This window comes from Lactuca virosa, chromosome 5 (assembly GCF_052849685.1).
Source record: "Lactuca virosa cultivar CGN04683 chromosome 5, Lactuca_virosa_CGN04683_v6, whole genome shotgun sequence".
NCBI lineage: Eukaryota > Viridiplantae > Streptophyta > Magnoliopsida > Asterales > Asteraceae > Lactuca > Lactuca virosa.
This window is the reverse complement of record NC_136430.1, coordinates 357,674,102-357,694,724: the sequence shown is the minus strand read 5'-3', so window position 1 is coordinate 357,694,724 and position 20,623 is coordinate 357,674,102.

Sequence of the window (20,623 nt, the reverse complement as noted above, 5' to 3'; positions counted from 1 at the left end):
TTTCTAGTACAAAACATACTTTCAGTACTTTTGGTATACAAAACTAGAAACTCCCCGGTAAAGGGTTTAATCCATTTTATTAAACCAGTACAATTTAAAAGACCTTAGGTGAGTAACTCTATAATACCTTAGTTTATACACCATGTTTATGTATAAAACTAATACCCAATAGGTAGTTGGATGTGTGTTTTCCGCCTTAATTTCTGTTCCTCGTTTGGTTGTGGAATTAGGGCAGATTCGCTCAATTAAGTTTCTATCCGATATTAGATTATATATAGCAGTATAAACTAAGCTATTATAAAAGTAGTCACTATTTTATTATATGAAATAAGGGTTTTCTTAAAGAACTTATTCATTAGATATAAAGGAAACATTACAATTAACTCCATGAGTAACAAGTGATTACACCATGGTTATATATGACGATGATCTAACAACCAATGGAATGTGTGTTATCCGCCTTAATTCCTGTTCGTTGTTTGGTTGTGAGCTTAGGGCAGATGCGCACAATCGATTGTTTGTTTACTCTGAGTCTTATATAACTTGTACCCACTTAGTACCCATAGAATGGGTTGTAGTGTCATTTTACTTAAACTTCCATCAAAGTAGGAAATATATGATTTTCTAGAGGAACAGGCGAACTTTTCAAAACAGGACTTACAACTTACGACATTTTACAACTACATGTTACAACTACATTTTAACACCATTTTACATCTACATTTTTAACAACACTTTACAACTTACTTACATCACTAAACTCTTATGAACTCACCAGCTTAATTGTTGATCAACTCTTTCAAATAACTTGTATTCTCAAGAGACTATTAGACAGGTGCTCGTGCTGGGAATTCAGAAGATGGAGTATTATAGCTTCAAGTATTGTTTTGTTATTTGTTTATGAATTTTATGTTTTGTGAACACACACATTGTAAACACTTTCTTTCGAAATGAAATGGTTGTTCATTACTTGCTTACCATATACATATCTCGTGATACTACATATGACGTCCTCCACCCCTGAACGTTTCCGCCGTTCCGGTTTTGGGGTGTGACAGATTGGTATCAGAGCATTGTTTATAGTGAACTAAGTATATCAACCAATAAAAGATATACAACTATAAATACAATGGGGCTTAAGTGCTCTGGATAATGATATATTTTTAGAATATAACTATAGGTTATAAAAATATACCTACTTGCTTATACATGTACATAATAGAACTAGTGTCACGAGGAGAACATAACTAAAAGTATTTAAAGGTTGGGCACTGTCGTCAACCTGAACAGTTATGTAATCATAGCTAGGATCAATATAGCCTGATCAACTATATTCATTCGAGATGTGACCGACATGCGTTTGGGAATGATGTGGTGTTGCAACAGTGTTAAAACTTACCTGAGCACCAGAACAAGTACATTACGTTAGAATACTATAGGAGTATTTTAGTTCATATAAATAACTTATGTGACAACTTAAAGACCCTTACGGATAGGTCTATAATCTTGCAAGGTATATTCCTAAAGTTTTATATATGATCAAGATCTTATAGACTTAGAATATGTGATCTACGCTTCACTATCCATTCCTCTTAAGGGTATAGTTTTGGAGTAGGATCACTTATTCGAAGGTTTATTTAATCTTCAAATATAAACAAACTTGTGTACCTTGTGCAATTATAGGAGGACTCCGTAAGGATCACCCCATAAAGTTACCTTAAAGATCATAGATTCTTTAGTCACTTTCATTCTCGCACGACAGGCCCAGATAGATGTAACCACTTCCCCATAGTAGACAACAGAAGAGTCCAGGAGGAACAAGAACAAGTTCATGAGAAGTTTGCAAACAGGGATCAGCCGAAGTAACCAAAACGTCTTACACGTCACACTAATAAATAATAATTTGGTTAATTTAATGAGCGAGTGGAAACACTGCTCACATTATATATTGAGATTATTTCTTATATGCAGCTGGTAACAGTTATTCAGGAAACGGATATTCATTCGAGGATAGTTATTTCAATTCATAGAGTTTGTTAGGTATAGACTCATTTATGAATTGTTTCTAGAACCCTGTGGAAGTCAGGACCCGATACATCCAGAACTAGGATAACATTGTCTTTTCATCTTTCGGCTTGTGTCCATTGCTTTAGACTCATTCCGTCTCATCTTTGTATTCTTTTACTAAAGATGCCTCCTCGCAGATCTAGTAGACGCACTACTCTGATAACTCCAACGCCGCCTCCTTCGCAAATAAATATGGCAGCTATAAACGCTGCAGTGGCCGCGGCTGTGGCAACAGCCATGGCTCAATATCACTCCATCAGTACCAATGGAGGTGGAATGCCTACTGATTCTAATCGAGGTGAGGTCCTCGTGCGCTCGAGAGAGTTCTCCTACAAGGACTTCACCAAATGCCAGCCGTTGTCCTTTAATGGGACTGAAGGAGTCATTGCCCTCATGCAATGGTTCGAGAAAACAGAGTCGATCTTCGATATCTGTTTATGCCCAGAAGGAAGCAAAGTAAAGTTTGCTGCCTGCACCTTCTCTGGCAAGGCCCTAACATGGTGGAACAGCCATGTTAAGTCACTGACCCTATCAGTGGCTAACTCAATAGGTTGGGAAAACCTAAAAGAGTTAATGCGGGAGGAATACTGCCCGTTAGGCGAGATTTAAAAAATGGAACAAGAGCTGTGGGATCTCACTATGGTCGGCTCTGACATAGTGACCTACACCGACCGGTTCAGCGAGCTAGCAGCTCTATGCCCCGGGATGATTACCTCGGAGAGCAAGAAGATATAAAGATACATTTGGGGTCTGACTGCTCCGACCCAAGGAAATGTGTTGTCTTCTAACCCAGCCACGTTCGATAGTGCTAAACGCCTGGCTCAGCGACTCATCGACCATGGAGTCCGCCATGGTGTAAAAGTCCCTATTCCCGAGCCATCGAGGGAAGAGGACTGTAATCAGAAGTCGGGGAACAAGAGAAAGAAGAAGTGAACAACACAAGACACCCCGCAAGAGAAACGAGCGAGTACTATGTACGCCGCTATGACGCCTACTGCTTCAGCACCTGCCAGTCGATATGTTGGAAACCTTCCGAAGTGTGGAAAGTGCAACTTTCACCACACCAGAGTATGCCGGGAAATGCAGTGTCTGAACTGCCACAGAAAGGGACACATAGTCCGTTTCTGCAAGGCACCGGCTCAACCGATCTCCTAAGTCCTCGAAGCTGAAGAAAACCAAGCCTGCTATGGCTGTAGTGAGGCTGGACATTTTCAGAGGGACTGCTCGATAAAAAGGAACTCAGGCGCAGATGGACGCATTCTGATGATCACCGCAGGAGAATCTACCCCGGAGTCGTCGACGAGTAGTGGTACGTTTTCGAAATAGTAATTACTTTTAAAATTAATTTTATATTCATATAAGATTAAAATTTGGGGATAACACTTAAAAGTAACTATAACAACTCACATGTTGAAATAGGTCACAGTATTCAAGAGAACTAAAGGATCCCTTAGAGAAGCTATTATGGCTTACCATATACATCAGGGTTGTGCACAACTAAGATGTTGCAGACTTAGAGTGAGTGACTCCACTTAGGTTCCCATTCCTTGATTGGTTGAGGATTTGAGGCGGAGTTATGATGGGTTTTGATCATTCTAACACTTCCTAAGTGTACATGCAACCCTAATAACCTTGGATCTATGTTTGTCTAATAATCATGGAAAGTTGAATTCCAAGGTTATATTCCTATCTAGCATACATGGGGAACATTTTTAACTTGAATGAAAGATAGAATAACTTACCTTGTTGTTGATTATGATCCTTGAAACCTTGTGAGCCTAGCACCCCAAGTGTGATGCCTCAAATGCTTCACACAACACCAAATGCAAAGGAGTAAACTTTGAGAGAATCTTACACTTGCAAAATCGGCTCTAGCTCTCTTGTTTCTTATTGTGTCGCCTATTTTGGTGGAGAATGGATTTCTTATATAGTGTTGACACATCTAGGGTTACACCATGTAAACCCTAATGTGTCATGACTCTTCATTTCCATGACCCATGGGTTTGTAACTCCCATGGAGCATCCATGGAGCATCCTATGGGTGGAACCCAACTTGATAATCCATGGAGCCTCTTAGCCCACTATATAAGATATGGAAGATTTACATAATCTACCCATATATTTAATTAGTTATCTTTTGATCACTTAATTAGTTCTAAATTAATTCTTGATCAAACTAATTAAATAATATTATTAATATATTAGAACTTATAATATATTAATAAACCATAAGTGTTATTTCTCTCATTTTAGTTTATCCAATTGCATGGTGCCATGCAACCCAAATGGACCATGCCGGGTCGGGTCAAGTACATACCAGAAATAGTTATGGACTTAGACACCTTATCCAACAGTCTCCCACTTGGATAAGTCTAATAACTATAACTGCAATACTTCAGGAACCGATCGGCAATCGTAGCTCTTTCAAGGTCTCTCGGAACTGAGAAGATGATGATACGCCATTTAAGATAAGTGATAATATAATCCTCTGTTCTAGATATCAGCCGGACAAATACATGGAACAGTGTCTTACTTTGTGTCCAGCAGTTTGTTTCCCGATTTCCGATTTGTTTGACAAAGAACTTAATTGAACACATCAACTTAGTTCTGACCGGGCCCGGTACATAGGTCAAAACAAAATCATCGAGGGGCCCAGATATCAGCTTCTAATCCAAGAAGGAACAGATAAACTTCGACTCATATGTTTGTTCTACCACTCATTGAATTATACACAAAAGCACGTTTTATAACATCGAGTTACCAATGCGTTAACGTACAATCAATGCATAACCAACTCATAAGTAACAAATCATATCTCTAGGTTTGAAGACTTATATGATATTACCGTCTCACGATCACTCGAGATAAATTCCATGAAGTGATTCCAGTGAGCGTGGGTTGAGTCCAATGCTCAGAACTTATGAGCACTCATGAGTGTTGTAGCCATGTCCAACAACTTAGACCTCTGCAACCAATCATGACAGTCTTGATTCATACCTACTTCCGACATATGACCGACTGTGGAGGTTCGAATAATATGATATACCAAACATAATTATTCTGGAAGTCAAAACATGCAAAAGAAATATAGTAAACGATCGACAAGAGATAGCAACACTTTACTCATAAATAAAACACCTTTTATTCATCATCTAATGTCAATTACACTTTACAAATTTCAAGGTTATCTAACTACTAAATCTAATATCATCCTTCAGCCCTATGCTCCGAGCATGCTGGAGATGCTTAACCCGAGTCAGTCCCTTCGTGAGGGGATCTGTTGGATTCTCATCCGATGATACCCTCTTTGCCACGAGGAGTCCTTCTTCTATTCGATGTCTGATGAAATGGTATTTTCTGTCGATGTGTCTGGATCTCCTGTGATCCCTTGGTTCCTTGGCTAAGGCAACTGCACTTTCACTATCACAGAAAATTTCCATTGGCTCTTTAATAGCTGGTACAACTCCAAGGTCTCCAATGAATTTCTTCAGCCATATCGCCTCCTTTGCTGCCTCGCTAGCTGCTATATACTCTGATTCGCAAGTTGAATCAGCCACTGTCTCTTGCTTGGAACTCTTCCAAGAAATTGCTCCTCCATTTAAGGTAAAGACCCAGCCTGACTGAGAGCGGAAATTATCCCTATCAGTCTGAAAGCTAGCATCACTATACCCTACAACTCTCAAGTCTTCACTCCCACCGAGGGTAAGGACCCAGTCCTTAGTCCTCCGTAGGTACTTGAGGATATTCTTTACCGCAATCCAGTGTGCCTTGCCAGGGTTCCCCTGATACCTGCTAACCATGCTCAAAGAAAAGGCTACATCAGGTCGAGTACACGTCATAGCATACATGATCGATCCTACAGCCGAAGCATAAGGTATTCGACTCATTTCTGCTATCTCAGCCTCAATACTAGGGTTTTGTGTCTTACTCAATCTGGCGTTACTCTGTATGGGTAACTCTCCTTTCTTGGAGTCCTGCATGTCGAATCTCTTCAGCACCTTATCCAAGTAGGTACTCTGACTAAGTCCAATTAGTCTTTTACTCCGGTCTCTCAAGATCCTTATCCCTAGAATATAGGCAGCTTCTCTTAGGTCCTTCATAGAGAAACACTTCCCAAGCCAGGACTTAACTTCCTGCAGAGTTGGGATGTCATTTCCTATTAGTAGTATGTCATCCACATACAATACCAAAAAGCTAACTATACTCCCACTAGCCTTGACATATACACAAGATTCATCTTCACTCCTAGAAAAGCCAAATTCCTTGACTTTCTCATCAAAGCAAAGATTCCATCTGCGAGGTGCTTGCTTTAACCCATAAATGGATTTCTCAAGCTTACACACTCTATTAGGGTACTCTGTGTTGACAAAACCCTCTGGCTGACTCATGTAAACATCCTCAGCCAACTTTCCATTAAGGAAAGCGGTTTTGACATCCATTTGCCATATTTCATAGTCATGAAATGCGGCTATGGCTAACAGAACCCTAATAGACTTAATCTTGGCCACTGGAGAAAAGGTCTCATCATAATCAACTCCCGGAGTTTGTGAGAAACCCTTTGCAACCAGTCGTGCCTTATAAGTGTGTACATTACCATCCATGTCGGTCTTCTTCTTGAAGATCCATTTGCACCCTACAGTCTTACGACCTGGTACATTCTCAACCAAGTTCCAAACTTGATTGTCATACATGGACTGTATCTCGCTGTCCATTGCCTCTTTCCACTTGGCTGACTCAGGGCCTGCCATGGCTTCCACATAACTGTTAGGTTCATCCAGACCTATCAGTGTCTCATCACTGATAAGTATATCACCTTCCGCAGTAATATGGAATCCATAGTAATGCTCAGGTGCATTCCTAACCCTTGTGGAACGCCTCAGAGGTACAGACTTGTCAATTGGCTCAACAGAAGTTTCCTCCTCAAGTTGAGTGCTAGGGTTTGAAGTTCCTTCACCACTTGACTCTTGAATTTCTTCAAGGTCAACTTGCCTCCCACTGTCTCCTTGGCTTATGAACTCTCTCTCTCGAAAGAACGCCCTCCTAGCTACAAAGACCACATTCTCACTAGGTCTGTAGAAGAGGTAACCAAAGGATTTATGTGGGTAGCCGATGAAAATACACCTCTCACTTCGAGGTTCGAGCTTATCATGAGTCTCGCGTCTCACGAAAGCCTCGCAACCCCAAATCTTAATGTGGTCTAGTTTGGGTACTTTACCAGTCTACATCTCATGAGGAGTTTTGGCAACTTTCTTTGTGGGAACTAGATTAAGGATATGGGCGGTAGTCTCTAAGGCATACCCCCAAAATGAGATTGGTAGCGAAGCTCGACTCATCATGGAACGAACCATATCCAACATGGTTCGATTACGCCTCTCAGCTACACCATTCAACTGCGGTGTCCTGGGAGGTGTCAATTGTGAGACAATCCCACATTCCCTAAGATAGTCGAGGAACTCTGAACTAAGATACTCACCACCTCGATCGGATCGAAGCATCTTAATGTTCCTGCCCAATTGATTCTCGACTTCCTGTTTAAACTCTTTAAACCTCTCAAAAGTCTCTGACTTATGCTTGATTAAGTAGACATATCCATATCTACTGTAATCATCAGTAAAAGTCAAATAATAACGATTAACATCCCTTGTGGCATGTTTGAAGGGCCCACACACATCTGTGTGTATAAGATCCAACAAACCTTCACCCCTCTCACAAGAACCTGTGAAGGGTGACTTTGTCATTTTTCCAAGTAAGCATGATTCACAACTATCATCTGACTTTAGGTCAAATGACTCCAATACTCCATCCTTTTGGAGTTGGCCTATGCGTTTCTTGCTTATATGTCCAAGACGACAATGCCATAATGATGCTTTATCCAAGTTATTATTATTAACAGAATCAATACACAATACATTATTTCCTAAGTTATCAACCACAGATACAGTTTCATACACGCCATCACAAGGTAATGCTTTAAAATAAAGAACATTATTAAAGAAAGCATTAATCGAACCAACTTCATTATCAAATGAAAAGGTGAAACCTTGTTTATACAATGCATGAAAGGAAATAATATTCCTTGCCATTTCTGGCGAATAACAACATTTATTCAAATCTAAACTAAACCCACTACTTAGCGATAAAGTATAAACTCCAATCTTGGTGACAGGTAAAGCTTTCCTATTCCCCATGATTAAGTTTATTCTTCCATGCTCCACATTCTCACTTCTTCTTAGTCCCTGCAAATCAGAACAGATATGAATACCACAACCGGTATCAAGGGCCCAAGAATTAGAATGGGGTGAGTTATTAGATAAGATAGTGTAAATACCTGCATGGTTGGGTTTAACTTTCCCATCCTTCACATCTTGCTGGTACTTTGGGCAGTTCCGCTTCCAATGTGACTTTTCATGGCAATAGAAGCATTCAGCCTCTTTAGGGTCAGAAGAAGGAGTGACAAAACCTTTCTTGGTTCCACTTGAAGAAGAGCCATCAAGGGTCCTAGCCTTGGTACCTTTCGAAGAGCTCTTCCTCTTCTTCCCTCTACCTTTCCCGATTGCCAAAACCGGGGCGGAGTTTGGAGTAGGAGTGTTAACAACCGACTTACCCTTAAGACATGTTTCTGCGGTCTTGAGGAGTCCCTGAAGTTTGCTGAGTGTGACATCTTCCTTATTCATGTGATATGTCATGCGGAATTGATCATAGCACGATGGTAAGGAGTGCAAAATGATATCTATTGCAAGCTCCTCAGGGAAGTTCACATTAAGCTTCAGCAACCGATCCACATACCTTTGCATTTTCTGCATGTGGCTCGTGACGGATTCCCCGTCCTTGATCATGGTTGTTATGATAGAGCATATGATTTCATACCTCTCTTGTCGTGCACTTTGATGGTATCTTTCCATCAGATCTTGGTGCATTTCAAAAGGGTAGAAGTCCTCATAGGACTTTTGGAGTTCCGCTGTCATGGTGGCCAACATGATGCATGCCACTTTTGTAGCATCCCTTTCATGTGCCCGGAAGTCAGCGATCTTCTGGGGAGTTGCAGTGGTCTCATCAATCTCCTTAAGCTCCTTGTCAAGGACATATTCTTTGTCCTCGTAGCGGGTAATCATCCTGATGTTTCTGATCCATTCATTGAAGTTTGATCCATCAAAAGTGACTTTCCCACACAAGTTCATAAGGGTAAAGGAGCCATTAGGATTAGAGCCAGAAGCAGCATTGTTTGAAGACATCTGAAAGAAGAGAACAAGATTAGTTTAGATATTAAGAGAGTCCTTAATAAAACACCCAAATGTAATATTAAGGCTAGGATCCAATCACAATATATTATAACTTAGAAGAGGTATGCCGTAATCCAAGCTATAACATATTTGAAAGGTAGGTGAATGACGATTCACCAATTTCCACCATGAAAAACGAAATATAAATATTAGGTTTTTAATTGGTTCTTAGAAATTCCTAGATTCTTTTGAGATTCAATGAACTTTTCAAAGGCATGTTTCAATCTCGAGTGTGCCCTCCAAGTTTTGTGACTGGGATACCGAGGATCACAAAACGAGGTGTGAAGTAACCATGCAAATCACTTGGTACCCTCAAGGTTTATCACTCAATCGATGTGCCGGTAAACCACACACGCTCCACCGATGCTATGGTAAACCTTAAGTCACCCTTTACCTACCTTGTTAAGTCCAAGTTAGTGTGCCGGTTAACCACACACGCTCCACCAACGACTTAAACAAAGTGTAAAGTGTAATTTCATGGATTAGCACCTTATTCACATTTTCCTAAAGTAACTAAGATTGGGAATTTAATAAAAGCATTTAGTTACTTTATAATATTCATCATACTTTTAATGAGAATTTATAAGTCCTTGTCCTACCCGTTCGGCTAACGACCCTCCACCGATCAAGGAAGCGGTGGGTGAGAGTGGACACCCATTAAGTTGCCATTTTATAGGCAACAACCTTATACCCCCCTTATAGACCGGCTTCGTGAATGAGGCGTACTAGCGGTAAGACGACTTGACGTTATACATATATATATTAGTAACTTATAATATTATAAAGTATAAGGGTTGAATTTTAACTTTTAAAATTCTAAGGGTTGGAACTAAAGTTTTAATCAAGACTTTACATGTTCCAAAACTTGAGGGCAAGTTTTGTAAACTTCCAAAACTTTTCATTTCTTATAACTTATGAATTAATTGAGTAATAAAAATGAAGACTCTTCATTTTTATAACTCTTGTGTTCTTTTAATGGCTTTAATAAAAGTGAGACTTTTGGTTTTCCATAACTTGAGGACAAGTTATGGACTCCATTAAAACACATTATGATCATGAATTAAACTTCCATGGGAGTTACAAACAATTCCTATGATCATCTAATCTTCATAAGTTCAAGAACATGAATATGAACACTTTCAAGAATCAAAAATTACACTTAAAAAAAACTTGTAATTTTAATAATTGCCATTGTAAATGGATTAGCATAAACATTACACCATCTAAAACAAGCTTTAAAACATCAAAACAGTTTAGGGTAATGTTTCTAGTCCATTTCCAGCAACAAATGTGCAAACTTTCATACGAGCAGAAAACAGAAAAACGATTTTTTTTCAAGCTGTTTGCACACAAAAAAAAAACAACAAACAAACCTAGGCTCTGATACCACTGATGGGTTTTGAGCATTCTAACACTTCCTAAGTGTACATGCAACCCTAATAACCTTGGATCTATGTTTGTCTAATAATCATGGAAAGTTGAATTCCAAGGTTATATTCCTATCTAGCATACATGGGGAACATTTTTAACTTGAATGAAAGATAGAATAACTTACCTTGTTGTTGATTATGATCCTTGAAACCTTGTGAGCCTAGCACCCCAAGTGTGATGCCTCAAATGCTTCACACAACACCAAATGCAAAGGAGTAAACTTTGAGAGAATCTTACACTTGCAAAATCGGCTCTAGCCCTCTTGTTTCTTATTGTGTCGCCTATTTTGGTGGAGAATGGGTTTCTTATATAGTGTTGACACATCTAGGGTTACACCATGTAAACCCTAATGTGTCATGACTCTTCATTTCCATGACCCATGGGTTTGTAACTCCCATGGAGCATCCATGGAGCATCCTATGGGTGGAACCCAACTTGATAATCCATGGAGCCTCTTAGCCCACTATATAAGATATGGAAGATTTACATAATCTACCCATATATTTAATTAGTTATCTTTTGATCACTTAATTAGTTCTAAATTAATTCTTGATCAAACTAATTAAATAATATTATTAATATATTAGAACTTATAATATATTAATAAACCATAAGTGTTATTTCTCTCATTTTAGTTTATCCAATTGCATGGTGCCATGCAACCCAAATGGACCATGCCGAGTCGGGTCAAGTACATACCAGAAATAGTTATGGACTTAGACACCTTATCCAACAAGTTACTCAGTCAACTGCCTGGTTCATCTCAAATATTCATAACTTGTATATGGCAGGCGATTGTAGTGGTACCAAGGAGAATTATGATATAAAGTATCCCCACCAGTTAGTAGAGCACTTTTGTTTGTATGTATTCGCACTTAGCGTTACGATACGTAGGAGTGTTAACATCAAAGAGAAAACAGGAAACACGGGAACATTTACAAAGAGTACATCGTCGAACATATTAGGAGTACAGTATCGAGCATACAAGGGATACATCGTCGTATATCAGACGTTTCTTTCATTTGACCAAAACTTTGTTCAGTAAAGAGTCCGTTGCTTTCATTCGTCATGAGTTGGCGTGGTCCTCACCATACTGAGTTCATATGTTTCTATCGCCTCGATTGGCAAGTTCTCGAAACTTTCGTCCTTCGTATCGAAAGTCCGACCTAAACCTTGATTTTATCTTTCGTATTCTAAACCCCGAAGTACTCATGCGAAGAGTACTTTGTCCTCCGAAGCCTTATCGTCAGATATCCGTAGACCGTCACGAAATACCGCTCGTCCAGCAGACCAAGTTCGAGCACAGAGGCTAAGGACGAATACAGCCCACCTATTACTATTCAGTGTATACGCGAGGGTAGTATATGATTATGATTACGCAGATTTAGTATGTCTGTTTCCGCCCTATCTCCTGTTCCTTGTTTGGTTGCGGACCTGGGGCAGAGTCGCACATCCGACCGTCTTACTAACCCTAATTATATACGACTTGTATACACGAGGTAATGATAGATGGACAAAGTACAAATCCTATCATGAACAGGAGGGCAAAGTTGCCAAGTCTACGAGCGGGTATTATGCCAATCAGAATAGCGCAACCCCAGTAGTAATGCTAAGAAAGCTAATTTCGGGACGAAATTCCATCTAACGGGGGGATGATGTGACAACCCGGAAAAATTTTGATTTTTAAAGCCCAGTCAATCAACTCAAATGAGTGTCAAACTCATTAGTACTGAGTCTAGCCCGGTTAAAGGTCTTTCTAAGGAGTTTCAGCCTAGTACACTTAAGGAATAAGTGTTGGAATTTATCTGCTAAAGGCCTCAGTACAAGAATCAAGCCCTAAACTCCATCAAATGGAGTTTATGACCGTAAACATGGAGTTTACGGCCGTAAACTCATGTAGGCCGTAAACTCCTCCATATAAGTTCATTTCCTTCACTTTTCTTCATTCTTTCACTTTCCCTTCAAGAACACATAAGTTTTCTCTCAAGTATCATCCCGATCTTCATGCTTGATCTTCAAAAATCGTAAGTGTTCTTTCTCTAGTTTGTTGACAATCCTTCTTAACTAGCTTCATCCTCATGATTCATCTATAAAAATCATGTTTTCTTAGATCTTCAAGTTTCACCAAGAACACCAAGAACACACACTAGTGTTCTTGGCCAATATCAACCATTTCAAGCTTCTAGATCGTAAGTGCACTTCCCTATACTTCATATCTAGTTAGTATCCATGCTTAGAGGCTTGAAAACATCAAGAACACAAGATCAAAGGGAGTTTACGGCCGTAAACTCCCAAGACCGTAAACCCCTTTTTGGTGGCCATTAGGGCCATAAACCCTATAGAATGCAAGGCAAGTGACCCAGAACCTTTCCTTGACGTTTGAAGGACCTTAAACTTCACTCAAGTTCACAATGACCATGAGTTTACGGCCGTAAACCCCTTTTGGCCGTAAACTCATCAAAAGCCTCATTTGAGGTGGTCTTCCTCATACAAGTATAGAGCAAAAGTCCTTAAAGCATCCATAGCTTTCAAACCAACACTTAGCCATGTTTGACCATGAGTTTACGGCCGTAAACTCATGAGGAATGGTCCATGGACCGTAAACTCTAAAAAGTGGTGAAATGATGCCACAATTACTTCCTAAGGCTTGGACTTGATCATAGTATGCTTAACCTTGACTTGTTAGACCTTAAAACACCAAATGGTAGAAGTTACCATGGGTTTACGGCCGTAAACCCATTAGGACTGTAAACCCTAAACCGTAAACACATGTTAGTGCCATTTCGCTTTCCTTTGATGAATCACACGTGATTCCAACACTTGATCAAGGTGTTTCCTAGTCCCAGAAGGTGTTTCCTAGTCCCGGAAGGTGTTTCCTTTCATATAGTTGTTTATAAACACTATATTCATGTCAATAGGTGTCCTTATATGTCATTTAGGACTTATTGTGTCTCGGGACTTCATTAGTGGAACTTCTCATCCTTACACGCATACCCGTTTGAATCACCCACATCAGGTGAGTTCATACCCCGTAATGAATCTTTTAACTGTTTTAACTGTTTTAAGGGGGGAATACAAGTTGAACACAATGATAATTGTGTAAATGTTTGTTATAAACATCTTTCAAAATGTTACTTATGTCATTTATAAGTCGTCAAAACATTTCAAAACTCTTTTAAAGTTATGTTACTTTCTAGTTATACAAAACTTTGTTTTTAAAGTACAAACATAACTTAGTAGATAAACGAGTCTTTCCAGTAAGAGTCCAAGTACAACATTAGTAAGCTATAATAGGTATAGTTTAGGAAATGCTATTCATTACTTCTAGTACAATGAAGCACACAAAGAGTCAATACCATACAGAACAGATAGTGAAGAGAATCAAACAATACCATACAGAGAAAACACACAATTACTAGAAACAAACAGAACATACAAGATACAGTACAAAACAAACAAGTTAGGTTGCTATAGCATGAGAACACACATACAGGATCTAATTATACCAATAAATCACTAACTCATTGTTTTAAACAAAAGGTGATAGTTATATTGGGTATACATGATCATATACTTTAATGTGAATTACATGGCTTGCAAGAATTTGCAGAGGTCGTGTTTAGTTCCCCTAATCTCCTGACAGGGAGAGCGTATAGTAAGGGTTCTAGCCTTCACATTATAACCGTAATAAAACAAATATGTTTTTAGGTTATTAGTACATCCGCATGTCATTATAAACGACAACTGTGTACTTACACTTCCCTTTCTTTCATAAAGTAACGGTACCACTTGAAAGTCCAACCCAAACTATTTTCAAGTCAAGATAGTTATAAACTAGGGAAAATATACATTCTTACAAACGACAAACGGAACAGTCGACTCTAGCACATAACAGAAGATGCCTTGGTAGAAGGATACGAGTAAAAGATAGGACCATAATGCTAGTCTTATGATTCCTTAATGTATACATAACACGATATATATATATATATATATATATATATATATGTATATATATATATATATACCAATAGGGTCCGACAGGTAATAGGATGTGTGCTCTCCGCTTCATTTCCTGTTCCTTGTTTGGTTGTGGGCTTGGAACGAATTCACCCAATCTATTTTCTACCCGATTCTATATATATGTATGCTTAGTATACATTGAGTCATCATAAGGGTACCAGGTATGGGTCAGGTTATAGGACACAGAGTCAAAGCACAGTTTTTCTAGTACAAAACATACTTTCAGTACTTTTGGTATACAAAACTAGAAACTCCCCGGTAAAGGGTTTAATCCATTTTATTAAACCAGTACAATTTAAAAGACCTTAGGTGAGTAACTCTATAATACCTTAGTTTATACACCATGTTTATGTATAAAACTAATACCCAATAGGTAGTTGGATGTGTGTTTTCCGCCTTAATTTATGTTCCTCGTTTGGTTGTGGAATTAGGGCAGATTCGCTCAATTAAGTTTCTATCCGATATTAGATTATATATAGCAGTATAAACTAAGCTATTATAAAAGTAGTCACTATTTTATTATAAGAAATAAGGGTTTTCTTAAAGAACTTATTCATTAGATATAAAGGAAACATTACAATTAACTCCATGAGTAACAAGTGATTACACCAGGGTTATATATGACGATGATCTAACAACCAATGGAATGTGTGCTATCCGCCTTAATTCCTGTTCGTTGTTTGGTTGTGAGCTTAGGGCAGATGCGCACAATCGATTGTTTGTTTACTCTGAGTCTTATATAACTTGTACCCACTTAGTACCCATAGAATGGGTTGTAGTGTCATTTTACTTAAACTTCCATCAAAGTAGGAAATATATGATTTTCTAGAGGAACAGGCGAACTTTTCAAAACAGGACTTACAACTTACGACATTTTACAACTACATGTTACAACTACATTTTAACACCATTTTACATCTACATTTTTAACAACACTTTACAACTTACTTACATCACTAAACTCTTATGAACTCACCAGCTTAATTGCTGATCAACTCTTTCAAATAACTTGTATTCTCAGGAGACTATTAGACAGGTGCTCGTGCTGGGAATTCAGAAGATGAAGCATTATAGCTTCAAGTCTTGTTTTGTTATTTGTTTATGAATTCTATGTTTTGTGAACAAACACATTGTAAACACTTTCTTTCGAAATGAAATGGTTGTTCATTACTTGCTTACCATATACATATCTCGTGATACTACACATGACGTGCTCCACCCCTGAACGTTTCCGTCGTTCCGGTTTTGGGGTGTGACAATTTTCTGCACAAGTTATTGAAGATTATTGGTGTTTTGGCGTCTTGGAATCAAAATTTTGTTCAAGTTACTGTTCATGGAGATTTATGTTGTTCATTTACTGTTCATCTGGGTAATTTATTCCGATTCATATACTGTTTGTATTCTCTGATTGGATCTGGTCAGTTTTTCAATTCATAAACAATATATTACATTGACAGATCAATTCCATTGTTTTAGCCCAATGTTTTTTAATCTATATTCATCTGATGACGTATTAGTCACAAGCCCATCATCGATGTACTATTCATTTGTTTCATACAATAAGCCCATTGGTTTCTTTCACTGTTCATTGATTTGCACTTACATCGCCATATGAAATCACAAGTTCTGATCCGCAAGCGTTCATTCCTTATTCATTCAACTTTATGTCGATTAAAGCATTCTTATGGATTTCATAACATTCGATTTCCGTTTAATTCGTTAATCTCTTTGGTCTTGTTTTCGTGTTTCTGTTAACATCGATTTTGGTTCCAATGTTGTTCCCTAATGTTCTTGGGTATCCTTATTGATAAATCGATATTTCTTTTGGGAACCGGTGATGAACAGAGGAAGTTTGTATTGATTTTCGATTGAATGGGATGTTTGATATGGAAATCGATCTATTTTGACCGGAAATTGTGTTGAGGAAATCTAACCTTGTTGATTGGCGTTACCTGGTGTCAATGGTCAACGCTAAAAGGTCAAAATTGAAATTGTGGTTTTCTTTTGAACGTTGTTTCTCATCTATTCGTATTCAGGTAATTCGCAGCTATTATCATTCGCGGAAAAATGGGTCTCGGAATCGAGCATGTGTTTGGAATGTTGGGGATTAAATCGGAAGTGTGGTCAAACTTCAAGGTCAAAATTGCTGTGAAAAGTTCTTACCTGTGAACGAATGAAGTGCGAATGGAAACTCATTCGGGGTGAATATTGGGCGACTGTCATTCCTGCGAACCTGGGCTTGCACTTCGTCTCACGAATGTTCACAGCGAACCTATGATTGGACTCGTGGATATCGTTGATTCGCAACGAACCTGTACTGGGGTTCGTAGCGAAACTGATAACGTCTGTTTTGGGTGTAATCGTCTGATTCAGAACGAAAGGTCGGACTGGACTCGGATTTGGACTCGAGATCCTTGTGCTCGGAATGAATGTCTACACGGAGTTATTGTGTTGATTGGATTTGCAGTTCATGAGTTTTAATTTTTCGATTCGCGTTTGGTTGATTAAATGGGGAAGAAGACTAAAAGTTTCATTTTCGGTCCCTACAACTTCAACGAATTGACACTTTTGGTCCCTGTTGTTTTCACAGCTTAGCTATTATGGACCAATTCCAGAAACTGTTACAAATAAAGAGGAAATTGATGCAGATTTATTACTTTAATCCCTGAATTTCAGCAAAATGACAGTTTTAGCCCAATATTCAAAAATGTTTACAAATTTAAGGGCTGATGAACAATTTTGGATTTTTCGTGAACATATTTTCTCGTGAACAGAAAATTAAGGATTCCATCAAATCTCGGCGGTTCGGAAAGTCGTTTTTCATGATAATGTCAAATTTTTTTGACTATTTCGGATTTTATATTTCATCGTTTATATCATTTTGTCGCGGGGGAGCATAATAATTTTTTGTCCTTTCAAGATCATTCTCATGACCATTTGAAGGCTTTATAATCACGTTTTTTATTATAAATTAGGGGAGAATTTGGTATGGCCATTCGAAATTGGATTTGTGACTTTTCAAATTTGAAGATTTTTGATAAAGCTTGTGGTAGAATTGTGAAGGTAGCTTTTACAGTAGCAGTTCTTCATCGAGCTCTTCTAAAGCTTTTACAGAGAAGTATCCTTTACAATAGCAATTCTTCATCGAGCTCTTCTAAGGACTTGTTATATCTCCGACTTCTAGTATTTTCTCGATCAAGTGGCGTTACGAATCTTAAAATTTGGGTTGTTACATGATAATTTTTGGTGGCTTATATCATTAGCTTATTTGAAGATCATTGTGACTTGGAGGGGGAGTTCTTCAAAGAGAAGAAGTGATTCGGTTTCTTAATTCTGAAATGGGTTTTTATGGCGGGTTTGGCTTTCTTGAAGATCTTTGGGATTACATTAGAAAATGAAGTTTAAAGACATTACTTTAGTGCTTGGTTTATATATCCTAGAACTCGTTTTTGAAGACTATTGAAGAATCAAGATTCGTGGATTGCTTCAAATATTCCTCGTCGCGAGATCATTTCTTATTTGCTAGATGCTTATTTTGGAAGTTGAAGCATTGTCATCCATTCCATACTTTGAGGGGGAGATGGTAGGGTTTCAAAGTACTCCATGGATTATGGCAATGGGCCCCCTTGATGAAGTGTAGGTTAAAAGCCCAATACTTGTCTTTTCCCTATAAATAGTCATGTATTATTCATAATTAGGGTTAAGAGTGAGACAATATGTAGCCGCCACGTTGTGAGGTTTCTTATGTAGAGTTAGATTCTGTAGTCTATTCTGAAAAGTGTAATTTATTCCTCGTATATTGAATAAATTGAGTGATCATTCGACATATCTTCATTATTGTGTTTGTTCTTATTTTCAGCATCTTGTTCATCAAATCACAATTAAGGTTTTAATCCTAACATGGATTTTTACACATAAACAAAAATCTAATGGTATGTTTGAGAGGCAAAAGGCCCGTCTTGTATGTGATGGAAAAACTCAACAGGTTGGTATAGATTCTAGCGAAACTTTTAGCTTGGTCGTGAAACCGGCTACGATTCGTATGGTTCTTTCTCTTTCAGTCTCCAAAGCATGGCCCACTCATCAATTAGATGTTAAAAATGTGTTTCTTCATGGTGATTTACGAGAAATGTTTATATGCATCAACCGTTGGGTTACCGAGATCGGAATAATCTGGATCATGTTTATCTTTTGCATAAGTCCTTCTATGGACTGAAGCAGGCACCCCATGAATGGTATAAGCGATTTGCAGATTATGTCATTTCTCTTGGTTTCACCAACAACAGTTCTGAATGGTATAAGCGATTTGCAGATTATCAGGTATATTCAAGGTACACTTAATCATGGCATCCATCTCTACGCGTCTTCTGTTTTATGACTGATTGCATATATGGATGCATATTGGGGTGGTTGCCCGGATACACGACGTTCTACGTCCGACTATTGTGTATTTTTGGGTGATAATTTGATTTCTTGGTCATCTAAGCGACAACCAACTCTTTCTCGATTGAGTGCCGAAGCCGAGTATCGGGGAGTGGCTAATGTCGTATCTGAATCATGTTGGCTATGAAATTTATTGCTGGAATTCCATTGTCCAATTAAAAAGGAGACAATTGTATATTGTGACAATGTGAGTGCAATATATTTATCGGGTAATCAAATGCAACATCAACGTACAAAGCATGTTGAGATTGATATTCATTTTGTACGGGAAAAAATCGCTCGCGGTGAAGCTCGTGTTCTTCATGTTCCATCCCGATATCAAATTGCGGACATTTTTACCAAGGGTCTTCCACGCATTCTTTTTGAAGATTTTCGAGACAGTCTCAGTATCCGTGAACCTCCAGCTTCGACTGTCGGGGTGTGTTAATTGAATGTAAATATAGTATGTTGTATATTTGTTAGGTCAATATTTTGTTCCTAGATTGATGCCTCCAGCAAGATTGATGCCTCATTATGTGTATATATTTATTGGAATGAGATTGGGTAATCTTGAAGAAAATATTTTATTAGTTTTTTTAGTTTCTTGAATCTAGGTTGTTAAATTTGTTTATTTTTTAAGTTATAAAAATTTGCTGAAAAATGGGTTACAACCCAAAACCCACAGGTTTAAACCCAAAAACCCAAAACCTACGGGTTTAAACCCGAAACCCATCATCTCATGGGTTAAACCCAAAAACCGATGAAATTGATCCAAGAACCCATAAACCGAAACCGACCAAAAACCGAACACAACAGGTTCTAAAACCTAGAAACCGAAATACATATGGGTTGGGTTCGGTTTTTACCCCAAAACCGACCCAACCCGGCCCATGTTCACCCCTAGTGGTGCATACATCAACCTTATTATATTTTTATCTTACAAAAAAGTAATCACCATCTTTGCTAATATAATCCTCGACTTTACGCAATTATGGTTTCTGATATCATCCATCACAAATTTTTTTTAATTTTTATGAACATTAAATATTTTTGTGATGTTATGTCACTTCATAAAAAAATAATGTTTCAAGATATAAAAAATACAAAATTGGTATAACACAGGTGTTTCTTTGAAATATAAACAAAAATTAATGCAACACAACTCTTTGAAATATAAACAAAAGTTCGTATGGTTCTTATGTGCGGATGTGTGGACAATGTTATTCTGTAAGAATAACAAATAAAATATGTTGTTTGATAATATGAATATGTTCAATCACACATAACTATTGTCATTATCGCACATTCTTACTAATTAAATCGTCTATAAGATTATTATAGACTTTTTATTATTATTCACATTCAGTCAGAATATTGTCAGAATGTTTATTGAGTCGTAT